Source organism: Sciurus vulgaris (genome assembly GCF_902686455.1).
Source record: "Sciurus vulgaris genome assembly, chromosome: 9".
Classification (NCBI taxonomy): Eukaryota; Metazoa; Chordata; class Mammalia; order Rodentia; family Sciuridae; genus Sciurus; species Sciurus vulgaris.
This window is the reverse complement of record NC_136469.1, coordinates 70,979,942-70,992,204: the sequence shown is the minus strand read 5'-3', so window position 1 is coordinate 70,992,204 and position 12,263 is coordinate 70,979,942. Positions and strand designations below refer to the sequence as shown.

Genomic DNA, 12,263 nt, shown 5'->3' with positions numbered 1-12,263 from the left:
GGGTGGCTGGGCTGGGCTCTTCGTCCATAAGTACAGGAAGCTCTTGGTGGTGACCTGTCGGACTCCCAGATAGTTAGTGCGTTTGGTGGTTGGCGGTTGGTGGCTGGTGGTTGGTGGCTGGGGTTTTGGGGCTTTTGGTTTTTTGATTTGGGCTTTGGTTTGTTTGTTTGTTTTGTCTTTGTCTTTTGTTGTTGGTTTTGGTGTTTTGTTTGGGTTTGTTATTTTTTTCTTAGCTAGCGTCCTCCGTCGGCGTTCCGGCTTTAGGATGCGTGGCAGTCAGAGTAGAGAGCATAGAGTAGAGCGGCAGGGGCCCAGCTCCTGCTACGAGGCGGCCCTCACGGACCACTACCAGGTGGTGAGGAAGCTCGGGCGGGGGGGCTTGAGCCAGGTGGTCCTGGCCCGCCATCTCCTCACCGGGGCAGAGGTGGCGGTGAAAGTCGTGGCCAAGACCAAGGCGCTCCAGCACGTCCTGTGCGAACCGCGGAGGTTGATGTCCCTGGAACACCCCAACGTGATCCAGCTCTTCCAGGTCATCGAGACCCCGCGCAACATGTACATGGTGATGGAGCGCGCAGGTGGGGGCGACCTGACCCGTTGCATCTTGGTGTCTGGTGGCCTGAAGGAGGGGAAGGCCCGCAGGCTGTTCCGGCAGGCTGTGTGCGCCGTGCGCCACTGCCACGACAGGGGCATCGCGCACCTGGACCTGAAGCCCGAAAACCTGGTGCTGGACGCCGGGGGCCGCAGCGTGAAGCTCATCGACTTTGGCCTGAGCCTCACCTTCACGCCGGGGCAGAGGCTCAGCACCTCCTGGGGCACGCTCCCGTACTGGGCCCCCGAGCTGGTGCGGGGGCAGGACTTCGAGGGGCCCCGGCGGACGTCTGGAGCCTGGGAGTCGTGCTCTTTGAACTGCTCACGGGGAGGCAACCGTTCCGGGCGTGCACCGACGAGGGCCTGCGGAAGCAGATCCTGCGGGGCCGCTACACCCTCCCCAGGCGCCTGTCCGCCGATGCCCGCAGCCTCATCCAGCTCATGCTGACGCTGGACCCGGCCCAGAGGCCCACCCTCGAGCAGGTAATGGGCCACCCGTGGCTGAGCCTGGGGCAGCAGCCTCCACCCAGCCCTGGCAGCCAGCCGTTCCCCAAACGCCCTGACCCCGCCATCCTGACCCTCATGCTGGACATGGGCTTCGACCCCTACGAAGCCTGGGTGTCCCTGGACAAGCGGAAGTGGGACGAGGCCGCGGCTACCTACCGCCTCCTCCAGCACCAGGGACTGCAGGGTGCGGGCCGCGAGCTCCAGGCCAGGCCTGTGGGCCGTCGCGTGGTCCCGGCTCTCCCGGCTCCCACAGATGCCCCCGGCGCCCGCGCCAACAAGTGTGCCAGCCAGCCTGCCCTTCCCGTGCCCAGCGAGCAGCAGCAGCCCGCGGAGGCCAGGTCGGAGGGCCAGAAGGGCGCTGCAGGTGCCAGCGGGCCCGCCGTCCCTCTGAGCTTCTTCCGTGTGCACTCGGCCCCGCTCAGCCCAGCCTGCCGGCGAGGCCCTGCGCCCCGCAGGCCAGAGCACCCCAGGCCCGGCTTCAGCAGGCGGGTGGCAGAAGGCCCCAGCTCGTCCTCCCAGGGTTCCTCCTCAGGCCGATCCTCCGACAGCTGCGGGGGCTGGAGGCGGGTCACTGGGAGGCTGGCCACCTTCCTTCAAAACTCTGCTGCTGCGTGCCCTGCTTTTGCTGGCCTGCCTCCCCAAGGAGAGTGGCACCCATGCAAGGAAGCCACAGACGCCCCAGGGCCCCGCACAGAGTGGCTCCAGGGAACGTGCCCTGATGGGACAGGCAGACCAACAGACAGCAAGAGGTCCCCGAGCTCCGAGCATCCCGACCTGGTGGAGCCTGCACCCGCCCCAAGTGAACTCCAAAATCTTCGGCCATGATGTGCGTCAGCTGGCCCTGGCTTCCCCTCGGCGCGCTCCAGTCTGTGTCCTCCACCACTCTGCACCCACTACAGACATCAGAGACTCTGTCCTCTGGGACACTTCCCCCTGCCCTGCCCTGCCCTGCCCTGCCCTGGCCTTCCTTCTGGGCTTCTGGGACGGCAGAGATGGTTCTGAGAAGTTTCTCCTTCTCACCAATTGTATAATAAAATTGATGTTCCAAAGATAGTTTTCTTTTGCTTTGTTCTAAAACGGCAGGTTACAAAATAGAAATTTTTAAAAGGAAACACACACACACACACACTCACACACAGAACAACCACAGAGAGAGGCCTCAGGGCAAAGGCAGGAGCCCAGGGCCGGTACCACTGGGCCTCTGGCCAATGTACAGCATAGATAGGGACTCGGGCACCTCGATCCGGGGTAGATGGAGCCTCTCTCCCCTTGTCCTTAGTGTAGACAGATTCTCTCCTTGGGCCACTGTAGACCTGATTCCACTGCTTTGGCCAGAGACAATCCCTCTCCCAGACTGCGGGTCCTCCCTGAGGTTTGTGGTTCGGGGTCGCGGCTGGGGGGCCGCTGGTGTTAGAGAAGACACATCTGGAAAGGTATTGGAGACTCCAGAGTGTTCTGTTGCATCACCTCCATAATCCCATGGGCAGGGAGGCACGAGGCCGGTCGGTGGGCAGGGGAGGGCCTGCCTGCTGCAGGGGCTGGGGGCTTCACTGCATGCCCCGCAGCCTCTGAAACCAAAATCTCCTCCTGGTCACTGCTAAAGGTCATGGAGAGCGAGTATGTGGGCTTTGGGCGCTGAAGCGCTTAAACCCTCTCAGGCTTGCTACTTACCGAAAAGCCAAGTGAACATCAAGGAAATAAAGTTCCTAATATGAAGAGCTCCAAAAAGATCTTCAGGTGTAGATGACATCCCAGGAGAACTCTACCACACTTCTGAAGAAGAATTAGCACCAGTTGTATACAAACAATTCCCGGAAGCAGAAGCACAGGGAAGCATCCCCAATGTGTTTCGTGGAGCTGGAATTACCCCACCATCAAACCGACCTAATGGGCCAGGGTGAGCTCGGGGTTCAGTGTGTCTTGCGTCTTCATGAGGAGCCAGGGCAAGTTTGAGTCAATGTGCTAAGTTGATATGTGACTACTTTCTCTCCGTTAGGTAGATGTTTGTAGTGAAACAGAAAGAATGGAAGACACACTTCAAGTAGCTATCAACCATAGCAGAGGCTTTTGTCACCCTTGGGCACATTGTAATGATCCCCTCAGAGTCTCATGGAGGCCTCAGGTGCTCAGACCTCTCAATATTATCAATAATAGTATTTTTTGCCAGGCATGGTGGCAAATCCCCAGCGGCCCCAGGGGCTGATGCAGGAGAAAGGTCAGAGAAACTCAATATGATCGGTCTCTACATAAAACATAAAAACAGCAGATGCAGATGTGGCTCAGTGGTTAAATGCCCCTGGGTTCAACCCCCAGTACCAAAGGGGGGAATAATAAAAAAAGTATAAAAAAGTATTTTACACGAAATAAAATTATATAAAGCAACATCTCCTGTATCCCTAACTTTGATATTACAATGTTTCCCTTTACTGAATTATTTCCTGAACAATTTAAAAATAAACTGAATATTGAGAGTATTGATATTTTTTGAAGTATTATTGTACGTCTAATAATGTACACCCAAGTTCGAAAAGCCTATCAAGTTTGAAAAAAAAATCTAAACTAATTTTTACATGTTTGACGGCATGTAGACGTATATAATAAGGAATATCTCTAGAGGTTTTGATTTTATCAAACTGCTAGTTTATTTGAAATATCTAAATATTAAAGGTTTCATTAATTCATTGAACAATTACTTATACTCAATACAGTGTTCAAAGAACCATTCTAAAAGCAGTTATAATTATTTTGGTTAAACACTGAGCCCAATCAGGAACTCCGACTTATAGTTGGGGAGATGTGAAGTTGAAATGTGTCATTATCATGGCTGTGCAGTAAATTAATAAAGAGTTTGAACTATTAGCAAACAGTTAATGAATGAATTTTGTGGACCAGTTCTACCTAATGTTATATTTTAAGCTGTCATATAGCTTTGAAATGATTCCAAATACAAATTTGCCCTATTAGTGACATACATTTTGCTGTGATGACAACTTGAAGGGTAAGCCCCTTGCCCTGAGAATATTATATCACACTTCATCAGACCCCGTGTGTGAGTCTCTGTCTTCAGCCAGTGGACTCCAAATACTTGGGTATACTTTGGAGTATAGTACATACTTTGGTAGGTACTATAGACATTTCTTTGTGCTTCCCGTGTGGGTTCTATTTTCCATGATATAGGATCAGCACCCTGATGGGTCATCGTTGGCAGGGAGGCTTCCCAAGTGTAGAGAACACTGCTGCTGTGCCTCTCCAGCCCCACCCACTCGGTCAGTGATGTCACAATGTTAATGTGGACACACTGTGTTGGTTACTGTAGATTAAAGTTGGGCTTTTCTGCTACACTAGTCTTTCACATGTTGTAGAAAACAAAAGTGGTGCTGGCTTTTATCATTGTCATGGATTTTTCGGTGGTACTTGGGACTGAACCCAGAACAGTCTACCCCTAAGCTCTATCCCCAGTCCCTTTTATTCACTTATTTATTTTTATTTTAATTTATTTTTATTGTAAACAAATGGGATACATGTTGTTTCTCTGTACATGGAGTAACAGCATACCATTTGCATAATCATACATTTCTATAGGGTAATGATGTTTGATTCATTGTTATTTTTTTCCTCCCCCCCCACACCTCCCACCCCTCTTTTCCCTCTATACAGTCCCTCCTTCCTCCATTCTTTCCCCCCTCCCACCCCCTATTTGTATCATCATCCGCTTATCAGCGTGATCATTTGTCCTTTGGTTTTTTGAGATTGGCTTACCTCACTTAGCATGATATTCTCCAGTTTCATCCATTTGCCTGCAAATGCCATAATTTTATTATTCTTTATGGCTGAGTAATATTCCATTGTATATATATATATATACCATAGTTTCCTCATCCATTCAGCAACTGAAGGACATCTAGGTTGCTTCCACAATCTGACAATTGTGAATTGAGCAGCTATGAACATTGTTGTGGCTGTATCTCTGTAGTATGCTGATTTTAAGTCCTTTGGGTAAGGCCGAGGAGTGGGATAGCTGGGTCAAATGGTGGGTCCATTCCAAGTTTTCTGAGGAATCTCCACACTGCTTTCCAGAGTGGCTGCACTAATTTGCAGCCTCAGCAGCAATGTATGAGTGTACCTTTTTCCCCACATCCTCTCCAGCACCTATTTTTGCTTGTATTCTTGATAATCGCCATTCTAATTGGGGTGAGATGGAATCTTAGTGTAGTTTTGATTTGCATTTCTCTTATTAGTAAAGATGGTGAACATTTTTTTCATATATCTGTTGATTGCTTGTAGATCTTCTTCTGTGAAGTGTCTGTTCATTTCCTTAGCCCATTTGTTTATTGGGTTATTTGTATTCTTGGTGTAGAGTTTTTTGAGTTCTTTATAGATTCTGGAGATTAGTGCTCTATCTGAAGTATGAGTGGCAAAGATTTTCTCCCACTCTGTAGGCTCTCTTCGCATTACTGATAGTTTCCTTTGCTGAGAGAAAGCTATTTAGTTTGAATCTGTCCCAGTTATTGATTCTTGGTAATATGAGGCCTAACCACCCACAAGCAGCTGCAAAAGCCCCCCCCCCCCCCAACCACACCTCGGCAATATGGCGCATATCCTGCTTCTCTTCTGGAGTGTCAGTTTCCCGCCAGTGCGGCCCCCCACCCAATCACTCTCCACCACCCTGCCTCAAATCCCTAGCGACAGAGGTTGCCCAATCACCTACCGCCCGTCCCATACCCTGGCCTATGAGACTTCTCTCCACTCTATAAAAGTGTGCACATTCTCTGAATAAAGCAGAACTTCTCCGGTGGACGGACAGTTGGTGTTGCCTCACTCTTGAATTTGATTTAAGGTGTGTGAGAAATGGTCTGAATTTATTAGTTTTTTCAAAGGACTGAGTAAGTATCCCAGTATCACTTCTTAATTATCCCGCTTTTTCAACTGATTTGAAATGCTTAGTCTCTAGAAATGTAGACGAATAAGTAAAAGAAGGGGGGAAAAGTTAATGTGTTGGGCCATTTCTTCTACCAAACTGTTTTTGTTCCTCTAGTATTTGTAACATGGTTTATGCTTTGAGTATTTCACATGGGTAGATTTTATATTATTAGAACTAAAGAGTGAAACAAAGTCCTCAAACTATCCTCTTTCAATTTTTGTGAACAAATTAGGTGAGATTAAATAGTAACTGTTGAGCAATTTAAAGTCTAACTATTGGAAAGAGCTCCGTATGCCCTAGTGACAATAAAAGTTCTTTCCACATTATCTATTATTTGTGCCTAAACCACTGAGACTTACAAGATATCGTCTTGAAAAAGGAAGTATATTCACTTACTTCCCCAAAAGTGGATTGAGTTCTTTTAAATCTTGTAATGATGGCTTTTTGTCCAGAAGTTTCTTATACAGAGCCAGTGGGAAAGAAAGGTTGGCAACTTTTAAATTGTATAGGGAGAGTCCACACAGCATCCCAAAGAGGAAATATCTCTTCTTCTCAAATGTGGACTGGAAAAGGAGGTACAACAAACAAATGAAATAAAACCCAAGTTATTATAAATGATCAATTACACAAAGGGATAATTATCTTAGTAAGGAAAATTTCCTAGTTCCCCCTTTTAAAATTAGAAATTGAAAAGAAGCTTCTGGAAAATTAAAAGTTGACGTTCTTTCACAGCTTATGATGTGATTTAAAATTTTTTGCCAGGTGCCATAGTGCATGCCTGTAATCCTAGTGGCTAGGAGGTTGAGGCAGGAGGATCTAAAGTATAAGATCAACCTCAGCCACTTAGTGAGTCCTTATGCAACTCAACACAACCCTTTCTAAAAGTTAAAACCAAAAAGGGCTGGGGATGTTGCTCAGTGGTTAAGCAACTCTGGGTTTAATCCCCAGTACATCACCCCCCCACACACACATAATTCCTCTATAATTTTCAGTACAAATTAACAGTACAGAACATTAAATAAATGAATTTATTTTTTATTACGAACAGCACATCTGAAATATAAAAATAGTTATATGTTTCATGACTGAATTTTTCCTTTTTTATTTTGTTTTATTATTTTGTTTCTAAGAATTTTGTTTCTTTTAGTTGTACATGGGCACAATACCTTTATTTTACTTATTTATATGCGGTGGTAGGGATGGAACCCAGTGCCTCACTTGTGCCAGGCAAGCGCTCTACCACTGAGCCACAACCCCAGCCCTCACTCCCCTGGGCCTTTTTATGTTTTTATTTTGAGATGGGATCTTGCTAAGTTGCTGAGGCTGGCTCAAACTTGCAAACCTCCTGCCTCAGTCTTTTGAATTACTGGAACTACAGGCATTGCCACTGCACCTGGTTTTGTGATTTAGTTTTATATTATTGCTTTCCTATTCCTGTAGAAAAATCACACTGAGGAAGGAAGGATGGACTTCATCTCCATTTCTGGTCAGCATCAGGCTGTCAGATGAATGTCCCATGACTGAGGTCCTCTTTGGCACTGCAGTTGAGTAACTAAAACACTTCAGTTCAGCCAGCTATAATTTAGAACCAGCTGGTAATGTTTCTGGTGTCTCATCACTGCATCTTATATATAAAACATTTCAGGAGATTGTTGTATACTAATTCAGACCTACAATTTTTAATACAGTCTGCGAACATCAAGAGACATTCAATAAATGCTTGCTGATAGACTGATTAAAAAGTCCTACCATGGCCACACCTTAGTTGTTCCTACCTTTTAGAGGTTCATTAATACTCCAAAAAGTGTGAAACGCCTTTCAGGAGTTTTTCACATGCCTTCATCCTTCCATCTCCCCAGCCCCTCTTTTTTTTTTTAATATTTTTTAGTTGTCGATGAACCTTTATTTGTGTATTATATGATTCTGCTTATAGGAAGTGTCTAGGCAAATTTATTAAGATAGAAAGTGGAAATTGCTAGGGCTGAGGAGAGGGGGAATGAGAAATTATTTAATAAGGAGATTTTGTTTGTGGTGATGAAAAACCTGGATAGTGGGAATAGCTGTTCATTGTGAATATAATTAATGCCAATGAATTGCAAATTTAAACACAAATTTGACACATGCCTGTAATCCCAACCACTCCAGAGACCAAAGCAGGAGGACTGCAAGTTCAAGGCCAGCCTTGGTAACTTAGCAAGGCCCTCAGCAACTTAAGGAGACCCTGTCTCAAAAGAAAAAAACAGGTGGGAGGGGTGTGCAGGGGATGAAGTTCAGTGATAAAATGTCCCTGGGATCAATCCCCAATAGCAAGAAAAACAAAATTTAAAATGATAACTTTTACATTACATGTTCTTTACCACAATAAAGAAATGGAATAGCAAAACCTATGTCTCTGGGCTTTTCTTAAGATAGAATCCCACACCTGCTGCAGGCCAAGCACCTGTCCTACCACTGAGCTACATCCTCAGCCCCTCCCTTCAGCATCTCGATCTGAGTCTTGGTTCACCCCTACAATTTGATCAAGACGAAGATATTTTCTCCCACGTCCCAGGAATCTTAGGATAATGAGTTGCTCCCTATGGGCAATTAATGCCACTTTATTTTCTGCTTTGAAATCTCCAGCTCCTCTGAAGTATGTGGCATAGACTCCCTTCTTTTACAAAAACTTGAGCACCTTGCTAGCTGTTTCCTCACCACCACCTTCCTGTGCCCACTCTTCTTATCCTCATGCTTGGCAACATCAAAACTGATGAGCACAATCTATCTTCCACCTAAGTCATTGTTGTCTCCTCCTCCTCCTCCTCCTTGTACGGGGGATTGAAGCCAGGGGTGCTTAACCACTGAACAACATCCCCAGCCCTTTTTTCTTTTTATTTAGAGACAGGATCTTGCTGAGTTGCTCGTGTGCTCACTAAGTTGCTGAGGCTGGCTTTGAATTTATGATCCTCCTGTTCCAGGCTCCTGAGTGGCTGGAATTATAGGCATCTTAATTCTTAATCGCAGCTCCATTCTTCCTCTGCTCTGCCTCAGCCACCCATGTCCTGGATCAAGGTTTCTAAACTGACACGTGATATTCTGTTTCAGATGGTTTTGTTCTGAAGGGCTGTCCTACACACTGTAGGATATTTAGTAGCATCCATAGCCCATACTCACTAGTTGCAGCCTCAGTGATCTTCACATCAACACCCCTCTCTCTCTCAGTCATTACAACCTAAAATGTCTTCTGACATTGCCAAATAATTCCTGGGATATAAACTCACCCCAGGTTGAAAGCCCTATTTATAAGTGATAAGCTGGACTTCATAATCATCATCTTTGAAATTTCTGTTGAAAACATTCTCTTCTCTGACAATCCAATACCATCTTTCTGATTGATTTCTTTTTGAGGGAAACCTGGTCCAGGGTTCCTTGACATTCTGGGGTCTCCCCCGCTTCAACCCCGTGATTTGTTCACTGTCCTCCTTCCTCTCTTCCTTACTCCAGTCACTTCTCTTTCGTTTCATTCCTATCACACTTAGCTAGGAAAATTCCATTTGTAGTTAACCTCAATCTGGATTACTCCAAAATCAAATCCAGCCAGCCTGTGCTGAGTGATTGCACTTGAAGTCTGCAATCACCGATTTCAAAAGGGCATTTGATACTATCTAATCATTTCTGAGAATCTGTATTTTCTCACTCTCTGAAACAAGCATTGCACTCCTTCCATTTCCTCCTAAGCCTGCCACACACTTTGCTTCTCTCACATTCAGATGAGGACACTGCTTTGTTCATCACTGAGAAAAATGAAGTGACCAGGCAAGAACTATCCCCTGCTCACCATCGCCCTACCCTCAGCTGCATCCTTCCTTATTACAGAAATAACTATTTCTGCTCAAATTATTCACTTCTGCTCTGAATTCTGCTCCTAGGACATAGTTCCTTACCTCCCTTCCTATCAAAGTTTCTCAGAATTGTCACAGTCTTGTAGGGAATGGGAAGAGGAAGGAGAGGTGCTGGGGACTGAATTAGAACAAGATATATTCCATGCTTTTATAATGGTGTCAAAATGGATTCTACTGTCACATTTAACTCAAAAGAACAACAACAACAACAAAGAATTGTCAAAGTCTCTGTTTTTGTTTCCCCCCCTCTCCTATTCTGTATCCATCGCACCCCAGTCAGGTTTCCTTCTGTCTCTGGAACACAGTTTTAACTCTGTGCCACTCATTCTTGACCTCTCAGTCATGTTTACAGTATTGACCACTTTGATTTTGTGCTTTCTCGCTCTCTAACTGGGTGGTGGTTCCTTTTCCTTTGCTTCCTTTCTTCTTCTTTCTTTTCTGTTTTTTTTTTTTTTTTTTTTTTTGAGACAGGGTCTTGCTACACTCCTGGTCTCTGTCTCCCAGGTCCAGGTGATCCTTGCCTGTCAGCCTTCTGAGTAGCTGTGGTGATGCACCTACGACTATGCCCAGTCTTTCCTTTTCTTTTGAATTGTGTTCATTGGGATGATTTCCAACTCATCTTGATCCAGGGTGCTGCTTCCTCCTGAAGGAGCATCCGGTATGCCTTGCTTTTCCTCCCAGGTGTTGGCAGTGGACAGTGGAGCAGCTAACACACAAAACTGCCATTTGTGCATGGTTGAAGACTCTGGTGTGGTTTTATAACATCCTGGGCATTTCACATCCGTGAATAGGAACTGGGGCTCTGCACAGGTGCTTCTTGCAGTTTCCTCTTCTCTTCTGGACAGAGAGAGGCATATTTTCTGGCAGTTGTTACTCATGATGTAGTCCTTGTGATTTTCATCTGGGCCCCTTGCTTTATATACTTTTTATTTTTTTAATTGTAGATGGACACAACACCCTTATTTTATTTGTTTACTTTTATTTGGTGCTGAGGAGCGAACCCAGTGCCTCACATGTGCCAGCAAGTGCTCTACCACGGAGTTATAGCCGTAGCCCCACCACCTACAGTTCAATAGCTTCTGTGTCTATGTTTTGCTGCCAACATCCTCCCTGAGCTCCAGCTTTGGACATCTAAGTCTTTGGATCTCCTCTACGACATTTCAAAATGGTACTTTCTCATATAACTGGCTTCATCTTACACAACTCTTCATTCTTTCTTACTATCTGTAGCCTCACTGGTCTTCTCTGTCATACCAAAGTTATTCTTGCCTGTGGACCTTTCTATGTGTAGTTCCCTCTGCCTTCAATGCTCTTTCTTTGACTCAGTTTTTTCATCTATAAAATGGAGCAAATAATATCAACTGGAGCTAACAGGTGATATTATTTGCTGACAGTTGATATTATTTGAGCATTAAACATGTTGATCCATTTAGAGGACTTTAGTTGATGCCTGACACATAACTACTATTAATATTCATCTACTGCTATTACCATGATTAATATTTTCACTAATAAAAAGTACAAAGGGCTGGGCCTGGTGTGCATGCTTGCATCCCAGTGACTTGGGAGGCTGAGGCAGGAGGTTCACAAGTTTGAGGTCAGCCTAGGCAACATGGTGAGACCCTGTCTCAAGAAAATAAATAAAGAGTAAAAAAGGCGGGGGACGTAGCTCAATGGTAAAGCACCCCTGTGTTTGATTCCCAATACCAAAAAAAAAAAAAAGTACAAAGGCAATAAATATGAGTTTGAGGGTCAAATCTGTTAGAAAGTTTGGTAAATGAGGAAGTGAGAATGACATAATACTTTTTCAGAAGCATCCTAACAGAAGATATTGTTTTAGTAAGAAATCTGAATACATGTGAGTAATACAATGCCTCAAAGATTGCTCTGAAATCTAGAGGAAAAACAATTTTTAAAAGAAACAGAAAGCATACTAGGTACCTGATGAATTGTTACAAAGTTGGCATATGTTCCAGCAAAAATGTGTTTGACATGAATATCCATGTCAAAGTCCAAAAGAAAATAAGAAACCCATACCTGGAAGTGTTAGCAGTCAACAATAAATCTGATGTATAACCAAGCCACATTGACTCATTTATGGACAATACATACTGTCCTAAATTTTGACTACAAATAGCATAAAAGATTAATTGTGTTAAGATTAAATATCATATATACTTTAATTAAAAACATATCTTTCCAGGTGTTTGCATAGTAAATCTAGATTCATGTGATTTTAGAAAAGGTGTGATTAAATATATAAAAGTATATTGTTCTGATAAGTAATCTATTTGGGATCTTCTTTTGTATTATCTTCATTTTCAGGAACGATCACTAACTACTCCAGGAATCACTGCAGAGGAACT

The 12,263-nt window shown here is 45.0% G+C and overlaps 1 protein-coding gene and 1 long non-coding RNA gene across 2 annotated transcripts in view; one reads left to right on the top strand and one right to left on the bottom strand.

Annotated features, from left to right (window-relative positions):
* The window catches only part of HERC6 (HECT and RLD domain containing E3 ubiquitin protein ligase family member 6), a 139,384-nt gene that overhangs the window by 45,005 nt on the left and 82,116 nt on the right, over positions 1–12,263 (top strand). The window lies entirely within an intron of this gene.
* LOC306669402 lies at positions 2,640–12,046 on the bottom strand. Its single transcript, XR_013766101.1, has 3 exons — positions 11,839–12,046; positions 6,413–6,579; positions 2,640–2,868 (listed from the first exon to the last, which is right to left on the bottom strand). It is a non-coding gene; the product is annotated as an uncharacterized lncRNA (long non-coding RNA).